The sequence below is a fragment of the Helianthus annuus genome, chromosome 17 (genome assembly GCF_002127325.2).
Source record: "Helianthus annuus cultivar XRQ/B chromosome 17, HanXRQr2.0-SUNRISE, whole genome shotgun sequence".
Taxonomy (NCBI): Eukaryota; Viridiplantae; Streptophyta; class Magnoliopsida; order Asterales; family Asteraceae; genus Helianthus; species Helianthus annuus.
In genome coordinates this window covers 159,619,896-159,643,423 of record NC_035449.2, presented here as the reverse complement: position 1 = coordinate 159,643,423, position 23,528 = coordinate 159,619,896, and positions in this window count along the sequence as shown.

Sequence of the window (23,528 nt, the reverse complement as noted above, 5' to 3'; positions counted from 1 at the left end):
GTCGGGTTCCAAGTCCTGAAATAAAAACAGAAAAGAATGTTGGTCAGAAGGTTCACCACGGCCCCGTGTTGAGCGAACACGGCCCGTGGTCGGAATTTCAGTGATTGTTTTCCAGATCCCAGATACTGGAAGTTGGACACGGCCCCGTGTTGCACCGGCACGGCCCCGTGGTCAGCCTTCTGTAACTTGGAAAACAAAAACTGCAAGTAACGATGCTGGGCACGGCCCGTGTCCGACCAGGCACGACCCCGTACTGAGCTCTGCAGAAGCTGAAAATCTACGAAAAATCTTAAAAATTAAAGAAAAAAAATAAAAATACGATTAGGCCGTTGATTCCTAACTTTCTAAAAATCCTTGTGTCCCCGGCAACGGCGCCAAAAACTTGATGTGCGTGAAGTGTGTTATATTTTAGATGTATATTTAAGCCCTTTTTACACTTTTAGCCAAGTTTTAAATTTATAAAACACGATATTCACTAACACTAAACACACATATGGGCAAATGCACCCATCGTGGACGTAGTATAGTGTTGGTAAGATACCGAGGTCGTCCAAGGACACAAGAGCTTTTAATACCGGTTTATCCTCAACGTCTAATCAAATCAAAAAGTGAGAAAAATGTTTTAAACTAAGAAAAATAAAAACTAACTAAATGCTGAAAAATAAAATAAAATAAAAACAGATAGACAAGATGAATCACTTGGATCCGACACGTGTGTTAGTATAACCTTTGATTATTTTCGCACTTTTGCACTTGTTTAAGAGATTATCTTAGTTATTGTAGTAGGCCCCTCTTTTGAAGGCGACGTTACCCTCAACCCAGTAGTTTGAGTCAGCAAGGATACAATCCTAAAGGGTCGGATTATTGAAAGATAATGAATTAAGTTATTAATGCAAATTGTGGTAGGCCCCGCTTTCGGCGGTGACGTTACCCTCGGCTAAGTAGTCTGAGTCAGCAGGGATACAGTCCTAAATAGCCGGGTTATAGTATTAATAGTAGTTAACTTATGAGGGGGTCAAAGAGTTTGGATCCCCGCCATCCAATACCTATGGGAATTGAAGGAGATCCTACTAAATTTGACCCAGGTCCCAAGCAGGACCTCTAAACGCTGAACAAGGGCAAGACCCTTACCAAACCGTTCCCTTAACCCCCGACCAGGTAGTCAACATACCTCCATATAGACCGTGGAGATATGAATGGTGAAAATCTTTTATTTTATATAGACAGTAAAATAATGCCAAGACACCACGGACAAACGATAAGGAAAGATCACCTTCAACATAAGTAACTAGTTATTAAAGTCATTAATACAAAACCAAATAAAAAGTGCAAAAGATTAAAAATAAAAAGTATTATACTAAACACTTGTCTTCACCAAGTGATGTAAGAGACTTAGGCAAACATGGCCTTGATTGTCAAGAACTCTTACGATCAATCTTGGATCCCGAGACGACTCACACACTCTACGATGGACAATGGATGATGGTGGTGGATGATGGTGTTATGGTGGTGGTGGGTGGTGGATGAAGTGTGAGAGAGGTGGTGTGCCAAGGGATGAGATGAAATGAAACCAAGCACCCCTATTTATAGGCTGAACAGAAGGCTGGGCACGGCCCCGTGTCCGCTGGACACGCCCCCGTGCCCGTCTGACATTCTCTCTCTTCATTAATTGTAATTCGCAATTACAATTAATGCGCTTGCTATACTTTCACCACGCCCCCGTGCCCGCTGGACACGGCCCCGTGGTGGGCAATGGAAGCTTCTACTGGTTTGTCTTTTCTGCTGCTTCTTGGGCACAGCCCCGTGTTCGCTGGACACGGGGCGTGTTCAGTCTTCTGTTTTCTCTTCTTTGCATTGGGAGGCAAGTTTGCAAATCTGGGTTTATACCACCTTTTCAGTATCTGGTGACACAGCTAAGTGTTTGCTTTTCTAAAAAGACTGGACACTTTAACGAGCTGTCTCATAGGATGATGGAAGTGGTTCACGCTGTTGTACAGGAAAAACCTTACAACTATGCTAAGTTTCTCATGAGAGACTTAGAAGCAAACATCCATGACCGTAATCCTTTTCTGATCTACCCCCGCTTTGTAAACAAGGTAATCACAAGTCAGCTGGACTTTGGTGGTGTAAGAAGCTGTTATACAAGAGCTGAGCAAGCACTTCAAGAAAATTTAAGAGTTGCATCCCTGGTTCCATCAACCAATCACACAGGAAGGATAACCAGTCTCTGGTTATATGTGAAGTGCATGTATAACGTGTTGGATGAGGAGGATGAGTAGTTAGGTTTACTTGTTTTTGTTTTACTTGTGTGTTTAACTGTCTTTTGTTTAGTAATATATTAAGTTTGTCTTAAATACATGTTACTTATATATGTCAATAGGTCTAGGGGGACTAAGAAATCTTGTCTGATAAAAACAAGGAAAAGCTGGTAAAAATCAAATGAAATCTGATAGGATTTAGTAAATCACCAAAATCTGATAAAATTTATCAGAAACCTTAATAAATCATCAGAATTTGTTCAAATCACCAGATAAACTGAAAAATTGATGAAAAACATCAAAAGAAAAATGTCTTTTGACAAATGGGAAAGTTTGATTGTTCAAACAGAAAAGAAACATGACTTTAACCAGATACAAAGGAACTTATAAAACATCTAATTTTTTTGGATAAGTTTCTTTCAAAAATTTTTTTTCTGAGAATTGGAACAAGCTATATGACAAAAACTTCCTGATACATCAGAACAAAGGTGTGGAGTTCACAAAATCAAGGTAAGTAAAAATTCTTCGAACTCTACTCATTCCCTCTCATCTTAAAAAAAAAAATTTGCTGATTCAAAATGAATCAAATGTATTCTGACAATATATATAGAAAATTCAACTCTCCAAGAATTACTTAGAGAATTTATAATATATATTTGAAAGAACAACATGGGAAGATACACAGACTCAGAAAAGGTTTTAATTGGACCCTCTTTAAATCAGAAGGGGTCCCACAAGGCGAAAAGGTGCAAGTTGGATACTAGTGTTAATCCATTTAAAAATCGTTGGAATCTCTAGTTATCCTTAAAAGAGATATACATTAAATTAGAGATAAACCAAAGGTTTTTCAAAAACGGTTGCTTCTTTAATAGATTAAAACATCATTAAGGTGTCATAAACCACCTTGAATACAAACAACCCACGAAAAACACTCAAAAATCTCTGTCTCTATTCACTATAAATATCCCATTCAAAAACAGAGACTTTCATCTTCAACCTTCACTCTCAAACCCTAAAAAACCTTTTCAAAGCAAAAATCCGAAACCTAAATGGCTGCTACCAACAACAATTCACCATCAATTGAACACTCTGTTCCGTTGATCACTGAAGCTGAATTTCTTCCACTGAAAAGCAACAATGAAGCAATGAATGTTAACATTGAAGAATATGACATAAAGTGTCAAATTCTCATTGAATTTCTGATCAGATGTCCGATAGCTCAAGCTCTTAAAAAAACCAGAGATATACAAGAAAGACTGCTACAACAAGCTGTAAACACTTTAGAGGTCTCAAATGAAATGGAGCTAACATCACACTTATGGGAAAATATCTTCATTACAATTACACCGGAGAAAATAAGGGAATGTTTCGAATTACCCTTAAACCAAGGCTATGTAGAAGCACCAAAGAAAGAAGATATGTTTGAACAACTGGATGTTGTAATGGGCTACAAGGCAAAAATTTCAAAAATCAATGAATTCAAGAGAAACAAGCTACCTGCCTTCTGGCAAGTGTTAATGGAGATACTGAACAAGTGTTTATCATCAAAGATTGGAGGTACAGATCAGATAAATATGAATATTCTAACAATCATGTTCAGCCTCATAACTGGGTTGAATATTGATTTTGGAAAAGAAATATTTAATCTGATCAAAAGATCAATTCTGACTAAAACTGGAAAGATAGATTCACATCTACCATTCCCCAGATTCCTGTCAATCATAATTTCTGATGCTTTTTCTGAAAGAAACCTACAAATTCCAAAATCAAAAAATATGTGGAAAACAAAAATTATGAGACCCTGGAGTGCTGTAGGGTCATGGAAGTCAGGTTTTGATGTACCTGTTCTATCAGAAAGAATGATGTGTCAGATATCAGAAGATTCACCATACAGAGCAGAATATCTGAGGATGTTAAGCAAGCAGGCAGAAACCAAAGAAGGGTTTGAAAATGTGTCACCCATGGAGCATGATGTAGAAGAATCAAGCACACCAAGAATAGAGCAGTAGGATGAATCCGATCCTCATCCAGCTGATGAAGATGTGCATATGAATCCTGTAGCAGAAGAGCATCATGCTGAAGGCTCACATATGGGAGAAACAGGTGCGGCACAATCTAAACTCAATACATTTTATAATTCTGAGAGTGATTCTGATGAATCAATTCAAGGAAAATATGAAATTTTACAAAGAAGCACTGTTTTTACAAGACAAAATGTGAGTGAAACAAAAGACCCATTTTCTGAATCAGATTCTAAGGAGGAAAATGTGGTAGCAATAGGTAGAGATCAGTCTACTGATCAAGGAAACCTGGATGAGAAAAATAAGAGTTTCTCAATGATGTGCGTGAAGTGTGTTATATTTTAGATGTATATTTAAGCCCTTTTTACACTTTTAGCCAAGTTTTAAATTTATAAAACACGATATTCACTAACACTAAACACACATATGGGCAAGTGCACCCATCGTGGACGTAGTATAGTGTTGGTAAGATACCGAGGTCGTCCAAGGACACAAGAGCTTTTAATACCGGTTTATCCTCAACGTCTAATCAAATCAAAAAGTGAGAAAAATGTTTTAAACTAAGAAAAATAAAAACTAACTAAATGCTGAAAAATAAAATAAAATAAAAACAGATAGACAAGATGAATCACTTGGATCCGACACGTGTGTTAGTATAACCTTTGATTATTTTCGCACTTTTGCACTTGTTTAAGAGATTATCTTAGTTATTGTAGTAGGCCCCTCTTTTGAAGGCAACGTTACCCTCAACCCAATAGTTTGAGTCAGCAAGGATACAATCCTAAAGGGTCGGATTATTGAAAGATAATGAATTAAGTTATTAATGCAAATTGTGGTAGGCCCCGCTTTCGGCGGTGACGTTACCCTCGGCTAAGTAGTCTGAGTCAGCAGGGATACAGTCCTAAATAGCCGGGTTATAGTATTAATAGTAGTTAACTTATGAGGGGGTCAAAGAGTTTGGATCCCCGCCATCCAATACCTATGGGCATTGAAGGAGATCCTACTAAATTTGACCCAGGTCCCAAGCAGGACCTCTAAACGCTGAACAAGGGCAAGACCCTTACCAAACCGTTCCCTTAACCCCTGACCAGGTAGCCAACATACCTCCATATAGACCGTGGAGATATGAATGGTGAAAATCTTTTATTTTATATAGACAGTAAAATAATGCCAAGACACCACGGACAAACGATAAGGAAAGATCACCTTCAACATAAGTAACTAGTTATTAAAGTCATTAATACAAAACCAAATAAAAAGTGCAAAAGATTAAAAATAAAAAGTATTATACTAAACACTTGTCTTCACCAAGTGATGTAAGAGACTTAGGCAAACATGGCCTTGATTGTCAAGAACTCTTACGATCAATCTTTGATCCCGAGACGACTCACACACTCTACGATGGACAATGGATGATGGTGGTGGATGATGGTGTTATGGTGGTGGTGGGTGGTGGATGAAGTGTGAGAGAGGTGGTGTGCCAAGGGATGAGATGGAATGAAACCAAGCACCCCTATTTATAGGCTGAACAGAAGGCTGGGCACAGCCCCGTGTCCGCTGGACACGCCCCCGTGCCCGTCTGACATTCTCTCTCTTCATTAATTGTAATTCGCAATTACAATTAATGCGCCTGCTGTACTTTCACCACGCCCCCGTGCCCGCTGGACACGGCCCCGTGGTGGGCAATGGAAGCTTCTACTGGTTTGTCTTTTCTGCTGCTTCTTGGGCACGGCCCCGTGTTCGCTGGACACGGGGCGTGTTCAGTCTTCTGTTTTCTCTTCTTTGCCTTGGGAGGTGCCGTTGAGGATCCGGGCAGTCTACTTTTATTCCTTTTCTTTTATTTATGCTAGAATTAGTTGTCTTTTTGCTTCTTTTGTGATTTTGAGCTCATTTCATCCTGAAAATACAAAAGGAAGACAAAAACACTCTTTTTCCAACATTAGTACTTAAAAAGGGTTAGTTTTATGCCTTAATTGATGTGATTTACATGTTGCATTTTACACACATCACTCAACAACTCATGGAGAACCTGAAAGGGTTCAAGGATATGAGGAAAACCAGGACTTGAATTTGTTTCAATTTTCTGGTAAGGGAACAGAGAATTTGGATTCTTCCAATCCTCTTAACCTCAGAACATCAGAAAATGTGTTTTCTGGTGGTGTTAGAAGAGAATCATTTGTTGTTTCTCCTATTTCCCAAGGACATCAATCTACGTCCCCTAAACAACTTCACAAGAAACCTGAAGACATAACTGCTACTGTGAAAGCAGTCATAGAGGAAAAACTTGATCTGATACTGGAAGAAATCAGAAATCAAAAATCAGAAATCAAGGTTTTATCAGAAACTATCAAAACTGTGCAGAAACAAACAGAAGAAAATAATGCAGCTCTCAAAGAAATACAAAAGTCATCAGAAAACAAAGAAAGCTAATCAGAAATTGAGAAAGCTCTTAAAGAACTAAGTGATATCAAGAAAAAGATGACTGAGGTTGCAACTGCAGGAGAAAGTTCAAGTTCAAGAAAGATTCCTGAAGAAATACAGTTTCTCAGAGCCAACAACATCAGCATGACTGAGGCTTTTGAGAAACTGTTAATGGAATTGACCGCACAAAGAAATAAGGAAAGTCAGGAGTTTCAGAAGATAAAGAAGTAAGAAGAAACAAATACTCAAGCTCTTACTAACATCTACTTGTTAGTAAAAAGATTGCAGTACAATGTTACCACACTGGAAAAAGTTGATCTTCATAAACTAAAAGCTCCAATTCCACAAGAAAGACAAGCAATAGGATCAGAAACTCCTCAACATCAACCAGAAACCATTCAACAAGAACAAACCAAGCAAACAGAAACTTCAACAACTCAAAAACAGAAGCAGACCATGGGTCCACCTCAAGATAAGCAAAAGTTACCCATTGGTCCTCCACCAAATGTCCCAAAGTCAGACACTTCAAAGGTTCAACAGAAAGAACAAATTACAGTCCAACCATCTTTTACAACCATCACTGGAGAAACAGAATTAAGCATAAGAATGGATGCAAAAGAGAAGAGAAGAATGGAACATGAAGTGACTTCCTCAAAAAGGCCAAGAAAAATAATGAGAGAAGATTCAGAAGGCAACACCAAAGAATCAATGGTGCTGGAAGGTGATTTACACACAATCATGTATCCGGAAGAACATCTAAAGCACTACTATTGGAAAAGTTTAGAAGACAACCCAACAAGGCCACCCTCACCAATAAGTAAAAGTATTATTGAAGAAAGAAACAATGGCAGCTGGGTAATGTTACACAAACACTTGACCAATCCAATCGTATCTATTGAATGAACTGATACTTTGACCACTGGAGGAGGCATATTAGGAAATGAAAGTCAAAACAAGTATACCCTGATCAGAAAAGATAAAGAAGTTCAAAAGGTTACTGATGCAGATCTGGCTGATGATGTTCACCCAATGGATATAGTCAAGATGAAGAACATCATTGATGAATGGAAAGGTAGTTCAGTAATGATCAGAAGAGCCCTTGACAGTCTTAAGAGTGCAGGAGCAAAATTATACAAAAGAGCAGCACTGGCAGACTTTGATCTATGTATCAATTTTGAGTATAGCACCAAAGTGTTAATACCTCCTCCCAACACATCAATTCCAGCTGAAATTCCTTCGAAATTAGCAAGAAATGGAGCAATCTTTGACACACCAGAAATATGTGCAGTCTTCAAAGATGATAATGAAGAGAAAGCTCTATTCAAATTCAGTGAAAATTGCAGGTATTCAAACCAAACTTTAAAATATATAAGAAACTGCATAAATGAGAAACAAGAGCAGCTCAAGAGGAAGGGAAAGAACAATGAACAGTTGAGAAAAACAATTGAAGATTGTATTGAAAACTGGATGGAATCAAGAGGGTCGTACAAGACAATGTACAAGGCAACTCAAAAAGCGATTGATCACAAGAAAAAGCTGAAACCAGGAGACAAATACAGAGGTGGAGTGAAGATTAACTAATGAATTGATGAGATATTGCTGTTTTTGAACAATATTTAAAGTTTTTTTTTCTGTTTTTGAACAATGGTTGGTTTATGTTTTATGTCTTTGAAACTTAGTTGCTTGATTTTTCTTTTCAAGAATTAGTTAAAAGTTGTTTACATTTGGATATAGAGATAGTTCATTTTCTTACAATACTTAGGGGGAAACTGTTAGGAAACTTTATTTGTAAGTATTGAAGAAAATCTCAATCAACTGGATCTCTAAAGAAGGTAACAGTCCTGAAGATCACAACAAGAAGAAGAAGATCAGATAGGACAACTGAAACGCAAAGCATCTACTTCAAAGAATCACAAGTTGATCAAGAGTTGATTTGGATTATCAGAGAAGGTCATTTCTGATGGATCTGTATCATCAGTTTCTGACGATTCTGATCATCAGACTTTCTGATGATTTGTTCACCAGAATTTCTGATGAAGTGGTTTATCAGAAATTCTGATGAAAACCCCACTTGTCTAAAAATCACAACTCTATCCTGCCACCAATGACCGAAGCATGACATTATTGGTTATCATGATTACAAATGCAACTTGAACGCTGGATTCAATGAATATGTCAAATTGCTACTTTACGCATGACTTATTGCATAAATAAACAAATGTTTATTCATGTACACAGCCGTCTATAAATAGATGGCTCCAGAGTCAGAAGGAAATTGAGTTTGAAGCTTATCATTCACATACAAACACCCAAACTCCACTGCTCTTCTCACCCACAGAATTCAAGATTCATTTGTATTAGATAATAATCTTACAATCACCTTCTTAAACTAATTTGTTTCAAAGTGATATAAACTTGATAATTCTGTAGGTCTTGTTTCTTGAAAGTCTGATTTCCATTTCCGCACATCTTTTTCACATATACTGAAATCACTTGCCATATTACGTAAAAAGAATTTGTTAAGGCCATACTGGGTCCAACAAATACTCAATGGTATTAGATGGCGGGGGTCTAAACTCTTTGACCCCCTCATATGTAAACTACTATTAAAACTTTAACCCGGCTACTTAGGACTGTATCCCTGCTGACACAGACTACTTAGCCGAGGGTAACGTCACCTTCAAAAGAGCGGCCTACCACATTATGCATTAATAACTTAATTAATTATCTTTCAATAATCCAACCCTTTAGGATTTATCCTTGCTGACTCAAACTACTGGGTTGAGGGTAACGTCACCTTCAAAAGAGGGGCCTACTAGAATAACTAAGATAATCTCTTAAAAAGTGCAAAAGTGCGGAAATAATCAAATGTTACACTAAAGGCGAGTCAGATCCAAGTGATTCATCTTGTCTATCTGTTTTTACTTTTATTTTATTTTTCAGCATTTTAGTTAGTTTTATTTTTCTAGTTTAAAAACCTTTTTTCTAACTTTTGATTTGATTAGACGTTGAGGATAAACCGGAATTAAAAGCTCTTGTTTCCTTGGACGACCTCGGTTTCTTACCAACACTATAGGATAAACCGGTATTAAAAGCTCTTGTGTCCTTGGACGACCTCGGTGTCTTACCAACACTATACTACGCTCACGATGGGTGCACTTGCCCATATGTGTGTTCAGTGTTAGTAAATATCGTGTTTTATAAATTTAAAACTTGGATAAAAAGTGTAAAAGGGCTTAAAATATACATTAAAAATATGTTACACTACACGCACATCAGCACCCTCACACCGCACCGGGGAGGTCGGGAGTCAACTAATGACCCCAGTCTTGACCATTGCTTTAATAGAGGCTTTGGGGAATAGGGCAAATAATCTGGAGCCATCGGCAGTAATCGAGTTATTAACCACATCAAATCATTGAAATGCTTTATACTTATATCTGGTAACTAAAACGTTTAACAAACTTTGAACTCACCAGCGTCGTCTGACACACTTGTCTGCATGCTTGCAGGTCTATAGGTTTATATCATTGGGACTTGCTGCCTGGGATGCTGGAGTGGTCATGGGTCGAGGTACATGGAATCACAAGACAAGTCTAATGGTTTTTGTACATGTGGTTTATGAAACACTTAACAAATGATTTATGCTTCCGCTGTAAACGATGAATTACATTTAACGTTTCGTAACACTTTATGTTAATTAATGAAAGTTTTTATTTAAATATAGTTATGAGTTCAATGTGATTTGTGGCTAGATCCTAGTACGTCACATGTCCTGCGGTGTTTCCGCAAGTGGTATTTTGGGGGCGTGACAGTTTGGTATCAAAGCCACTGGTTATAGTGAACTTGGTTTTAAAAATGTTTTTATAAAACCAGACTATAACCGAACAATCTGAACACGTGAATACGACCATGAGACTCAGCTCCAGATTGCAAGGTTCGGCTTTTCATCTGTGGTATACATTACATGAGTAGGGTACATTTGTTTATGATGTAGCATACAAATACACACTCGTCACTATAGAATGATCACATGAATTGCTTGCTTACATTATGATGCGTTGGTAGCATGTCATGGTCCTTAGATTCTTGTGATCTTATCGTTTTGATAACCTCTGTTTGGCATTCGAGTTTGAGGAACCATTTGACATGAGTTAGGAGGAACTGAGATGAGCATGCAAATCGCGATATTATTGTGGGTGCACACATAATAATAATGTGGGGTGCATACGAGTCCCAATGAGGCTTAACAAGTGAAAAATGGGTTCCGTTTTGTTATTTGAGTGATGTTAAACACAACATTCTATAGGAGGCGTAACTGTGATTGTCTCCTACTCGAACATGATCTTTTCACTTCTCACTGAATCCTTGCGAATCTCGAAGCTATCGAGTATTACCTAAGCACACATCTGGACGTCTAGCGAACTATGTAGGATGTTAGGTGCTAGTACGAACGTCTCTGTGTTGGATGTCGCAGCGTCAAATGATTGGTCTATACCTTTCTCACCTTTCTTCGTTTGCTGGAACTTAACGTATTGACGTCTTAGATCCCGAAGTGCGATCACTTCTGCGACACTTTCGCAACATACCGTGTATTGCTCAATCAACTTGCAAGAACGATACACAAGGGGAGGAGTGTAGTGCCTTACAGACCTCAGTATTAGGACGACCCTTGTTACCGGCAACAAACACCAGCAGATTGACTTCAGCCGATACCTAACCCTAGTCAGCGACTTATGGGAGTCAACTCTTACGAATCAATCGGGACATAAGCGATGACACCAGATTATAGTGTGGAATATGTGACTACCAGCACAGTGAGTAGCGCGATAGGACGTGGCACAAAATCTGAAAAGATGGACTTGGTTGGTGAAAGATCGCAGGGCTATGTTTCAAGCAATGACGTTAGAGACAGCAATCACGGCGACATCAAGGTATTTGAAACCATGGCCTACAGTATGGAAATGAAGGTGCCTACAACATGGATTGGCCGTTGTTAGAATCAAGACGACAACAACCAAGGGAACGACAACAATAACAACACTGGAAATGATGCTCATGGAAGTGCATTTAGGATTGGCGTGGGCGACGCCAGGATTATAGCAACATGGTAGCTTATATGGGTAGCTAATCGCTTCGTCTCTGTTCTGCTTAACCCTAATGTTTCTTGAAACCGAACCTGTTGTGGGGTCGGCTGATGGCAAGTCAATTGAAACTTCATATGTTCGTTGGGATGCAAACTCGACCTTGTGGGACAAGTGTTCGACATCGACCTTCTTTCTACTACCCTTGATAGTTTAATGTAGTAGTCAGTATGGATTGGTTATCCAGATATCGCGCAGATATACCCGGTGAGGAGAAAGTTATCGTCTGTCATAAAGTATCCGAGTGGTGTAGAGGTTAGCATCAATTTAGCAATGAAGGCCAAAAGTGTCCACGGAAGGATTACCCCGCTATGTTAGCACTCGTTACTGATGTTAAGGCTAAGGAAAAGAGGATCGAGGATCCACCAATTGTTCGTGATTGTCCCTATGTGCTACCAGAAGAACTATCAGGTTTACCTTCACATCGACAGGTTGCAGGAACTGCCAAATCAACTTCAGGAACTGTTGGACAGGAATTTTATCGGACCTAGTTTTTCACTTTGGGGAGCCCCAGTTATATCCGTGAAGATAAGCTTTTTCGTATGTGTACTGATTATCGAGAACTTAACAAGGTGACAGTTAAGAACCGCTTGCCTCGACCATGTATTGACAACCTGTCGACTAGTTGCGAGGGACAAGCTTCCATTCGGGGATTGACTATTGAACGAACTATCATCAGATGGAAGTCCAAGGGGAGAATGCTTATAGAACGGCATATCGAACGCAATGCAGCCATTGCGACTTTGTACACCATGATCATTGAGTTAATCAACACACTAGCAGCTTTATGGACCACAAGAATCGACCGTGTTTGTTGACGAAGTTTTGAATCATTACCAGGAGAAAGGAACAACAAGGGCGGCATATGTATCCTATTTTAGAGCTCCTGAGGGAGGAGCCACTCCGCACGAAATCTTGTTAAAGGTAAATTCGGGATTCAAGAGGTACATTTTTGGTCATATAAACAACGAAGTGGGAATACACGTGGATCTCGCTAGGATCCATTTTGTTAGAAACTGATCGACACCGAAGATCCCTTCGAGGATACAACAATTTCTTGGTCTCACTAGATACTATCACAGATTCATCAAAGGATTTTCGTAGATCGCGCAACTTAAATCTCTTTAGCACAGCAGGGTGCTGAGTTCGTGGAAGACAAAACAGGAGGACGTCTTTTCAGCTTTCGAATCCTAAATCTGCAATGCACTGAGCATCGTCTTTACCTAAGGGTATGGGTGATCTAGTGGTATACCATGAGGCTCCAAATCAGAGTCCCAATTACACATTGATGCAACACGAGAGAGTGATGACTTAAGTAATGGAGTTACAGAGAGAAACTGCACGACACACAACCTGAAACCGTGGTCTTTGGATTTAAGTTGGAGGCATTACTTGGACGGTACCGAATGCACTAGTTAGACCGATCACAAGGGCCTCCCGTGTACCCTGGTTTCGAAATAGCTAAATCAGTTAATGGCATTGCTGGATGGAACTTTTGGATGATTACGACTATGAAACTTGAATGTGCACGAGCTTTACAGCTCACTATCGACTCTAACTTACCTGATCGGACTCGCTCGGTTCAAACTGGAGAACTGAAAGAAGAGGATTTTCGAGTTGAACCTATGCGGGGCATGGAGAAGCAACCTTTGGTAGGTTGGATGATATTCGCTATCTCCAGGGACGAGTGTGGATCTCATTATACGACAAGTTTAGGGAAACTTGTGTTGAGCAAAGCACACCGGCTTCGATTCTAGTCGTCTGGATTTTGATGAGAGATATTCGGATCTATAAATCTTGTACTGGTGATCGGGCATGAAAACCCACCTAGCAATGTATGTGTATGACGTTTGACTTGTGGGAAATTCAAGCTGGAGTTTCAGCAACTGGGAAAACACATATAGAAAATGAGAACAGACGGCCATGGATTTTGTCGCTAGTCTACTTACAACTCGAAACGGAAACAATATCACTTGGGTGATCGTTGATTGTGTCATGTAACCAGCACACTCTCTTGCAATCAAGGAAACTGACGAGTCTTCACAAGCTGTGAATGTTCCTCTGAGAGAAGCGGTTTTAGGCACGAGATGCCAACTCTCGTTATTTCTGATTTTGAGCTATACCTGATTTATGACAGGCAATACATGATACCATTGGCTCACGTCTAGACGTCGGCATTTCTTATCACCATAGGACAAACGGTCAAAGTAAACAAACCATCCTGACACTCGAAGACATGCTGCGAGCATGTGTGTGATTGACTTTAGCAAGAGTTAGAAGCACACTTACCTTTGGTTGAGTTCTACTGCAGCCATTACCATTCTAGTATTCAGACAGCTCTATTTGAGGCATTGCTTGGATAATAATGCCAATCTCCTTGTTGGACTGAGATGGATAACAACCTAATCACGGGTCCAGGGCTTGCACTCAAAACTCTTGGGAAGATTATCTAGATTGGAAATCGTGTGGTGACAATGCGTGATCGCCAGGAAACCTGATAACTTACGAGACACTGGGTGTTCGCTGCAGGCGAACGTGTTATCCTGGAAGTCTCACCCTGGGAGGGTGTGATACGCCTTGGGAAGCGTGGCAAGCTTAACTTACATTGTGTTGGGCCATCCAAAATTCAGGAACGCATTGGCAAGTGGCTTACAGGCTCGAATTACCTGTCGAGTTGGGTAACGTCCATGATGTTTTTTTATGTTTCGCAATTAAAGAAGTGTTTGTCTGATAAAACACTTGTTGTACCACTCCAAGAACCAAAACTCGACGACAACTTGCAGTTTATCGAAGAACCCATCTAAATCGTGGAGCGGAAAGTTAAGGTTCGTAAGCATAGTCGTATGACAATCGTGAGAGTTCATGGGGGAACGTAAGGATCTGATAAAGCTCCAATATCCTCAACTGTTCAGGTGGTTGAACCAACGTTTGCTGTCATTGGTGAATTTCGGGACGAAATTACCTTTCAAGTTGGGGATGATGTGCCACCCGAGGAAAAATCCACAGTCATCCTGAGTTAACATCTTATTGTTTTGGACTACTTGTCAAATTTCGGGACGAAATTTCTCTCAAGTTGGGGATGATGTGACAACTTCAGATTACAAGGGCTTTCTTTTACGCATTACTTGTTCTGCAATTCAGTTATTGATACTGTAACTTGTGCATGTTATTAGAATGGTTAATGTTAATGCATTGTTATGTTTGAATGACTGGTGTATTGTCACATTTGACTGTTACATGAAACTATGAATGTTGTTTATTGTGTAAGGTGTAGACATAGTAGAATACCACACATTTGATTGACACTTGGCACACGAAATCTTAGTCGACGAAAGATAGGGCTTGACGAAGGAGTCTTTCATCGCCAACACCCTTGACGAAGCATGGTCCTTCGTCAAGAGGTTTTTTGCCAAAAAGGGATTCGGCCCAGTTCTCCTTCTCGGCCCAACCCAGAATAAGTGTATACATTATTTTACTCATCATTTGCAAACCCTAGTGCTGTGCTCCCTTCCTTTCTACTCGATGGCAGCCTTTTTTCCCCCGTGAAACTCTTGTTGGATTGCAGCCTCTCTAGCATCCTCGACCTCTCTAGCACTCACACACGTCCTTCACACTCATTCGGTTAGTCACGATTTTATTTGTTACATGGCTGTGTTGTAGTGTCGATGTCATATATGATTTTTGATGATGAGATTAATGTGCACGATTTGATGACCTGAGTAGATGTTATGTGATAACTGGCACAAAACCGGTAATTTCCGTTCAATTTAATTAATACTTAATAGCTGCAATTATGTGCTTAAATGTCAACATTGTCTGATTACATGCTATACGCGTGAATTAATGCACGTTTTATACTACAAATATTGCTTTATGCATTAATTATAGCGTTGCGTTAGAATTACTAGTAAATTCACCGGTAGGACACATTGTGTCAACAATTCTGCAGAAAGCAGTCAGACAATAAAATTGGGGCCTAGGAGTAGGTCCATCGTCTAAAATACATTAAAACCCAAGAATGGATACAAGGGTTAACATATAGATTTTCCGGAAGCCAGAATATGCACGAAAAAGCACCCGAAACACACTTTAAATGCTGAATTTCATATATATCAGCAAAATTCAGCATTGTAATGAGTTAGTAACATGTAAAAATATGACTAATTGGTCCTGAATACTTTCCTAAGTGTCGGGAATTAAAAGCGTCACAAAAGGGTACTTAAAGATCACTAAACGGAATAGTTTGACACTTTAACGAACCGGTATCTAACCAAACAACCGGACACTACCCGAAACACCAAAATTATACTAGAAGCATTTTATTTATTATTTCTGAGCTAGTTATGATCTCCGAACACCCTAACACACTATATAACAAATCATACACTCAAACACTAACTAAATCTCTTGAAATCCAATTAGATTACTTAACTACCCATCAAACTTACACTTTACCCCCCCCCCTTTTAAATGGACGGTCATGGGGTGGCCCCCATCAAAATCCTTACTAGATCTTGCTAAATCCTACATGATCTTTCTTGATCTCCTTGGGTTCACTTAGATATAATGAAGATCTTGCATGTACTATTAGGAACATAAAACACATTGGTTATTACTCAAACTTGGCTATAAGTAAACATAAGATCAAGGCCCTCACTTCATCTTCATCACACCACACCTCTCCTCCTTTGCCCCTCCATTCTCGGCCGAACTACACCCACAACACCACCACCACCTTCATCCATTAATCCTCCATTCCAAGCTCATTTAAAGGTGCAAGAAGGTGTCTAACGAAGTGTGGAGCTTGTGGATCTTGAAGGACCTCTCCCGATTGCTTTTATCCAACATTTTTGTCATCTACAACTTCTAGTGTTCTTCCCTAGCCCTTGTGCTAGTTGTAAGCTTCTTATCACTTGTTGTTACTTCATATTTTGATAGTTAAAAGATGATATACATTGTTAATCTTGAAGAACACAAAAGAACATGATCATGATACTTTAACATAAGCTTAAATACATAAGAATACATGTAAATGATGATGATTTGCTTCTTGATGAATGATGATTTGTGTTAGTGATGTTAGACATCATAAGAAACCTACTAGATTGTGATTAAACACATGATCTAGTAAGTTAAAGTGGTGATCTTGTGAAAGACCAAGATCATCATGCTTTATGTCTTCATGAACTTGAATGATGAAATTGGTTTTCATATGTAAAGGTGATTTAAACAAGACTAGGGACATGATTGTAACAAGAAAAATACAAAAGAAATATTTTTAGAAAAATCATCTTACAAGTTGACATTAAGTATGTATATTTTTGAGGAAAATATATATATTTATTGGTCACCAAATTTTGTGCTAAGTGTATGTAGTATGTATTATATATAATAGTGTATTAGGACTTGAAAATACACTAAATACTCCTAAGGAGTAAAAATACAAAATACACATACAACATGCATAAACAAATACAATAGAATATATTTATGAAAATATATTTCTTAAAAGATTACGTAACTTGGACAAGTTATGAACTTAAAATGAAGTTTTGGACAAAAATACATAACACGGGTGAAAAATACAAGATACTTATATTTATTTTTGAGAAAATAATATAAGTAAGATACATAGTTAAAAATATAAATTATTTTTAACAACAAAGAACAAATACATAAAAGATGGTGACTTGTACTTGTGTGATACAAGTCTAGTAACTAACGTTAATAAAACACGTATAGGTCACGACGCTATATAAGCAAACCCGGTGAAGTTTACGGCGCAAGAAACGCAAAGTTGTGAGTTCATGTCCCCACTTTTAAACTTTTACGTACTTTTTAAGCTTGGGGAAAATACATGTGTTATGGTATGTTGAATACAAAAATTAAGGAATGATACTTTAGATCATGTCACGAATAGGGTACCAGAAGCACCATTAATCGTGTACATACTAAGACCGCAGAACAAAAGGTTAGATCTAATGGGTTTTCGGGCAGCCACACTCTTGGTGATAACTAGTACCAAGCAGTGCTTTTGTGTCTCAGTCGTGAATCGACTACTAAAAATGCCTATGGTTTGGATGCTTCCTATGTCGTGTCACATGTTAATGGCCTTGCAAACCATTAGCGATCTCGATTTCCTTACACTCACAGAAATACTTGATTTACACAAATTACATACCATGTTTTCATACAAAGTATACAAACGTTCAACACAAAAACTGCATGAATTCACACCAACATTATGTTGACGATTTTCCAAAAACTCACATGTATTTCAGGTAACTACAGTGGATATGCGCGCGGTCTTACTCTTGCTCTTGGATGTTGTTTATGTTTATCTTTGAATAATGTTGTAAACTTTTCAGACAACGTTTTATGTTGTGATGTAAACTCCAAACTTAACCTATGTTTTCAGTTACGTAATGTTATTGGTATTTGAAGTTATATTTACGAGCATGTAGTATGTTTACCATTCGTATGTAATGAGAACCTTTCATGATCACACCTCGTGCTTCCGCCTTAGAAAGGGGTGTGACAGATTGGTATCAGAGCTGCAATTGTAGTGAACCAGGATTCCTTCTCGAGTCTAGACTACAATCTTTAGGATCCTTTCACGAAAACAATTTTTCAAAAAGTTTTCATTGCATAAAACCTTCCGCGACATCCACTACCTGAAACTATTTTCAAAGAGTCAAGTAAGAACACTACGAAACTTAGGGTGCACTGGAGTAGCACTTGTCTTTGACTAGAAATTACTTGCAACTATGTGTAATAATTGATATATACATATACTAGAACTAGAATATCTCAGGTACTCGTGACTTTACCTGAAAACAGTGGCCTATCTGAAGAAAGTGATACGAGGATGAAACGAACTGTGCGGCCTGTGCAAGGAGTTATGTAATTATGGATGCATACATAATTATGGAATTCAGTGCGTAGAAACCACAGCAAGTCTTGTGACGTATCATAAGAGATTCTTCCAGCACAGGAAAAAGGTCAAGCGTGAATACCCTCACCCCTCCCCCAGCCTATTAAATACTCTATTGAGGTAATGATTTAGGGTATAAAGACAAGATCCGCCAATGTAAAGTAAGATATTTTGTCCTTTACATATACTAAACTTGTACTATGGGGTGGTGTAACCCTTATGCATTATGTTTACTTCGCAAACAATGATGTAACAAGTTGTCCTGATATGTATAGAGACTCGGTGAATATCTTATGACACATCAATATTTATCTATTTATGCATGCTTGTTGCTGTATGAATTGATTTATACGTTTGGCGGATTGTTTGATGTCACTTATGTGGTATATGCCTGTGTACATATACACTACTACTGTCTAGTATGACGATATCAAACAAATGTCTAACCCTGTTGTGTTGTGTTCTGACCGAACATGGCACCCAGGAGAGCTGTGAACGCTCGTGATCAACCTCCTCCTCCCCCACTGCCAAGAACTGCTGAATAGCTGAACTCCCTGCTAGAAGAAAGGATCTCCGCAGCTATCGCCCAGTACGAGGCGAACCGCACTGAGCACAGTGGAGGACCAAGCGGTACTAGACGTAATGGACATGGGGATTCATCTGGAGGAAACACGGCACAAGGCTTCACCTTCAAGCAGTTTCTCGACTGCAAGCCACTGAACTACGACGGCACTGGAGGTGCAGTGGCTTTTGTACGCTGGACGAAAAAGACGGATTCCACTATCCGTAAGAGCAAGTGTACCGCGGATCAGCAAGTCACTTTGTTACTGGTTTGTTTGTTGATGAAGCTTTGACTTGGTGGAATTTGCAAGTCCAGACTCTGGGTGATGATGCTGCGTACGGCATGACGTGGGATGAACTAAAGGAACGAATGAGAGAGAGGTATTGCTCTCGTGCTGAACTCCAAAGCTTGGAGACTGAGTTCTGGCGTTTGACCATGGAAGGTGCTGATATTACTGGTTACACTCGAAGGTTTCACGATCTGTCAAGAGTGATCCCCTATCTAGTGACTCCAGAATTTAAACGCATCGAGCGCTACATCTGGGGATTGGCACCAGAATTTCGCAGCTTGGTGACTGCAGCGAAGCCCACAACAATCACTCAGGCTGTAACTCTGGCTGTCAGCCTTACTGAAGATGTTGTTCGTATGAAGAAGTTATCGCTAAACCCAACTGAAAAGACCGAGACGCATGCTGAGTCATCTGGTGACAAGAAAAGGAAGCATGCGAACCTGAATCAAGCGACACGTAACAACAAGGGTTCCAACAACACGAAGCGCGACCCCAACCCGCCTTAGGAGGCGAAAACTTTTGCAACCATGAATGACGCTCCTGCCAGAAGATACCTGGGCACTCTGCCCATTTGCAACCAGTGCAAACGTCATCACGAAGGAGTTTGTCGCGTTCCAAAATACGACAAGTGTGGAAAACTGGGTCACTATACTGAGGACTGTTGGGGAAAAGGAAATAGGAACGGGAATGGAAACCGCAATGGTACTGGTAATAGAAACGGTGGAGGAAATGTCAATGGTAACCGGAATGGTAATGGAGCTGGGCAGAACCGAGGATGCTATGGTTGTGGAAGCAAGGACCATTTCAAGAAAGACTGCCCAAGGGAGAACAATGCTCAAGCTCGAGCATTTGTAATTGGAGCAAGGAACGCACGCGAGGACCCTAATGTGGTCACCGGTACGTTTCTCGTTAACAATCACTTTGCATCCATACTATTTGACACTGGTGCCGATTATAGTTTCATGTCTGTGGAATTTAAACGTATGCTTGGAATAGAATCTAGTAGATTAGATATTCCTTATTCCATAGAACTAGCCAATGGTAAACTTGTTGAATCGGGCGAAGTTGTTAGAGGTTGCACATTAGAACTTGGTGAGCGAAGATTTAGCATCGACCTCTTACCTATTCAATTGGGTAGCTTCGTTGTAGTGGTCAAAATGGACTGGTTCACTAAGAACAAGGCTGAAGTTGTTTGTCATGAGAAAATCATTCGCATCCCTCTTGCGAATGATGAAACTCTCATCGTGCATGGAGAAAAACGAGACGCGCCTCTGCGAATCATCAGTTGCATGAAGGCGCAGAAGTGTTTAAGGAAAGGATGTGTTGCTTTCCTGGCACACGTTGTAGATAAGAAGGCTGAGGAGCCGAAACTCGAAGACATTCCTGTGGTGAATGAATTCACTGTTGTTTTTCCCGAAGATCTGCCAGGACTACCTCCGCAACGACAAGTCGAATTCCATATAGACTTGGTTCTAGGAGCCGCTCCTGTAGCCAAGGCACCCTATCGACTTGCACCATCCGAGATGCAAGAATTATCTACACAACTCCAGGAGTTGTAGGATAAAGGATTCATAAGGCCAAGCTTCTCGCCTTGGAGAGCTCCAGTATTGTTCGTGAAGAAGAAGGATGGAACACTGCGGATGTGTATCGACTATAGAGAGTTAAACAAGCTCACAATCAAGAATCGGTACCCACTACCGAGGATTGATGACTTATTTGATCAGTTGCAAGGATCAAGCTACTATTCCAAGATCGACCTTCGATCTGGATACCATCAATTGAGAATCCAAGAGGAAAGCGTACCAAAGACTGCATTCCAAACGCGTCATGGGCATTACGAGTTCCTTGTGATGCCATTCGGACTGACGAACGCGCCAGCGGTATTTATGGATCTGATGAACCGCGTGTGCAAACCATATCTCGATAAATTCGTGATTGTATTTATTGATGATATCCTGATTTACTCACAAATGAGGGAAGAGCACGAGCAACACCTCAGAACCATTTTGGAACTACTGAAGAAAGAGAAACTTTATGCAAAGTTCTCAAAGTGCGAATTCTGGATTCGTGAAGTACAGTTTCTTGGTCACGTTGTGAACGAGAAGGGCATTCATGTAGACCCAGCCAAGATAGAAGCAATAAAGAATTGGGAAGCCCCCAAAACCCCAACTGAAGTTCGACAATTTTTGGGCTTAGCGGGCTATTACCAACGGTTTATTGAGAATTTCTCCAAGATAGCTCAACCGCTGACTACCCTTATGCAGAAGGACAAGAAGTACGACTGGAGTGACAAGCAGGAAGAAGCCTTCCAACTGCTCAAAAATAAGCTATGCGATGCACCGATACTATCCTTACCCGAAGGCACAGAAGACTTTGTGGTATACTGCGACGCTTCGCATCAAGGTTTGGGTTGCGTGCTCATGCAACGTCAAAAAGTCATCGCTTATGCTTCAAGGCAGCTGAAAGTGCATGAAAGGAATTACACCACGCACGACTTGGAGCTAGGCGCGGTGGTATTCGCCTTGAAGATCTGGCGACACTATTTATATGGTACTCGATGTACAATCTTCACATATCACAAAAGCCTACAACACATATTTGATCAGAAGGAATTAAACATGCAACAACGATGATGGGTCGAGCTGCTGAACAATTATGACTGTGAGATTAAATACCATCCTGGAAAGGCAAACGTGGTAGCCGATGCGTTAAGCCGAAAAGAAAGGGTTAAGACCCTAAGGGTTCGAGCATTGGAAATGACTATTCAAACGAACCTCATTGCACGCATTCGTGACGCACAATAAGAAGCCCTTAAGGCGGAGAATCGTAGAGCTGAATACATTCGAGGTATGCTGAAGAATTTGGTGCCAAACAAAGAGGGAACCTTGTACTTTAAGGGGCGTATTTGGGTTCCGCTCTATGGCGTTATTCGAGAAGTCATCCTTAATGAAGCTCACAAGTCGAGATACTCGATCCATCTAGGATCGGACAAAATGTATCAAGACTTGAAGGACTACTATTGGTGGCTGAGACTTAAAAGCGATGTTGCTATCTATGTTGGAAAGTGCCTAACCTGTGCTAAGGTTAAGGCTGAATATCAGAAACCGTCCGGGCTACTGCAACAACCAGAAATACCCATGTGGAAGTGGGAGCAAATCTCGATGGACTTCATAACAAAGTTACCCAGGACCCCTAGAGGGCATGATATGATATGGGTAATAGTCGATCGGTTAACGAAATCTGTGCATTTCCTACCGATCCGAGAGAAGGATAGCACTGGAAAGCTTGTTGAGTTGTACTTGAAAGAAATCGTGGCACGTCATGGAGTACCTATCTCAATTATCTCAGACAGAGATGGACGTTTTGTCTCAAGGATCTGGCAATCCTTCCAGGAGGCCTTTGGATCTTAACTAGATCTAAGCACGGCCTTCCATCCGCAAACAGACGGTCAAAGTGAACGAACCATACAAACGCTGGAAGATATGCTTCGCGAATGTGTTCTGGACCTAGGCGGTAGCTGGGATACTCACCTACCTTTAGTTGAGTTTTCCTACAATAACAGTTACTATACAAGTATAAAAACCGCACCGTTCGAAGCTCTGTATGGCTGCAAGTGCCGCTCGCCATTATGTTGGGCAGACGCTGGAGATAAACGAATGGTTGGTCCTGAACTTGTCCAAGAGACAACTGACAAAATCATATAGATCCGAGAGCGCATTAAGGCAGCTCGAGATCGACAAAAGAGCTACGCTGATCGAAGACGAAAACCATTAGAGTTCGAGGTGGGAGACAAAGTTTTGTTGAAGGTCTCACCTTGGAAAGGCGTAGTAAGATTCGGAAAATGTGGAAAGCTGAATCCACGATACATCGGACCATTCAAGATTTTGGAAACAATTGGT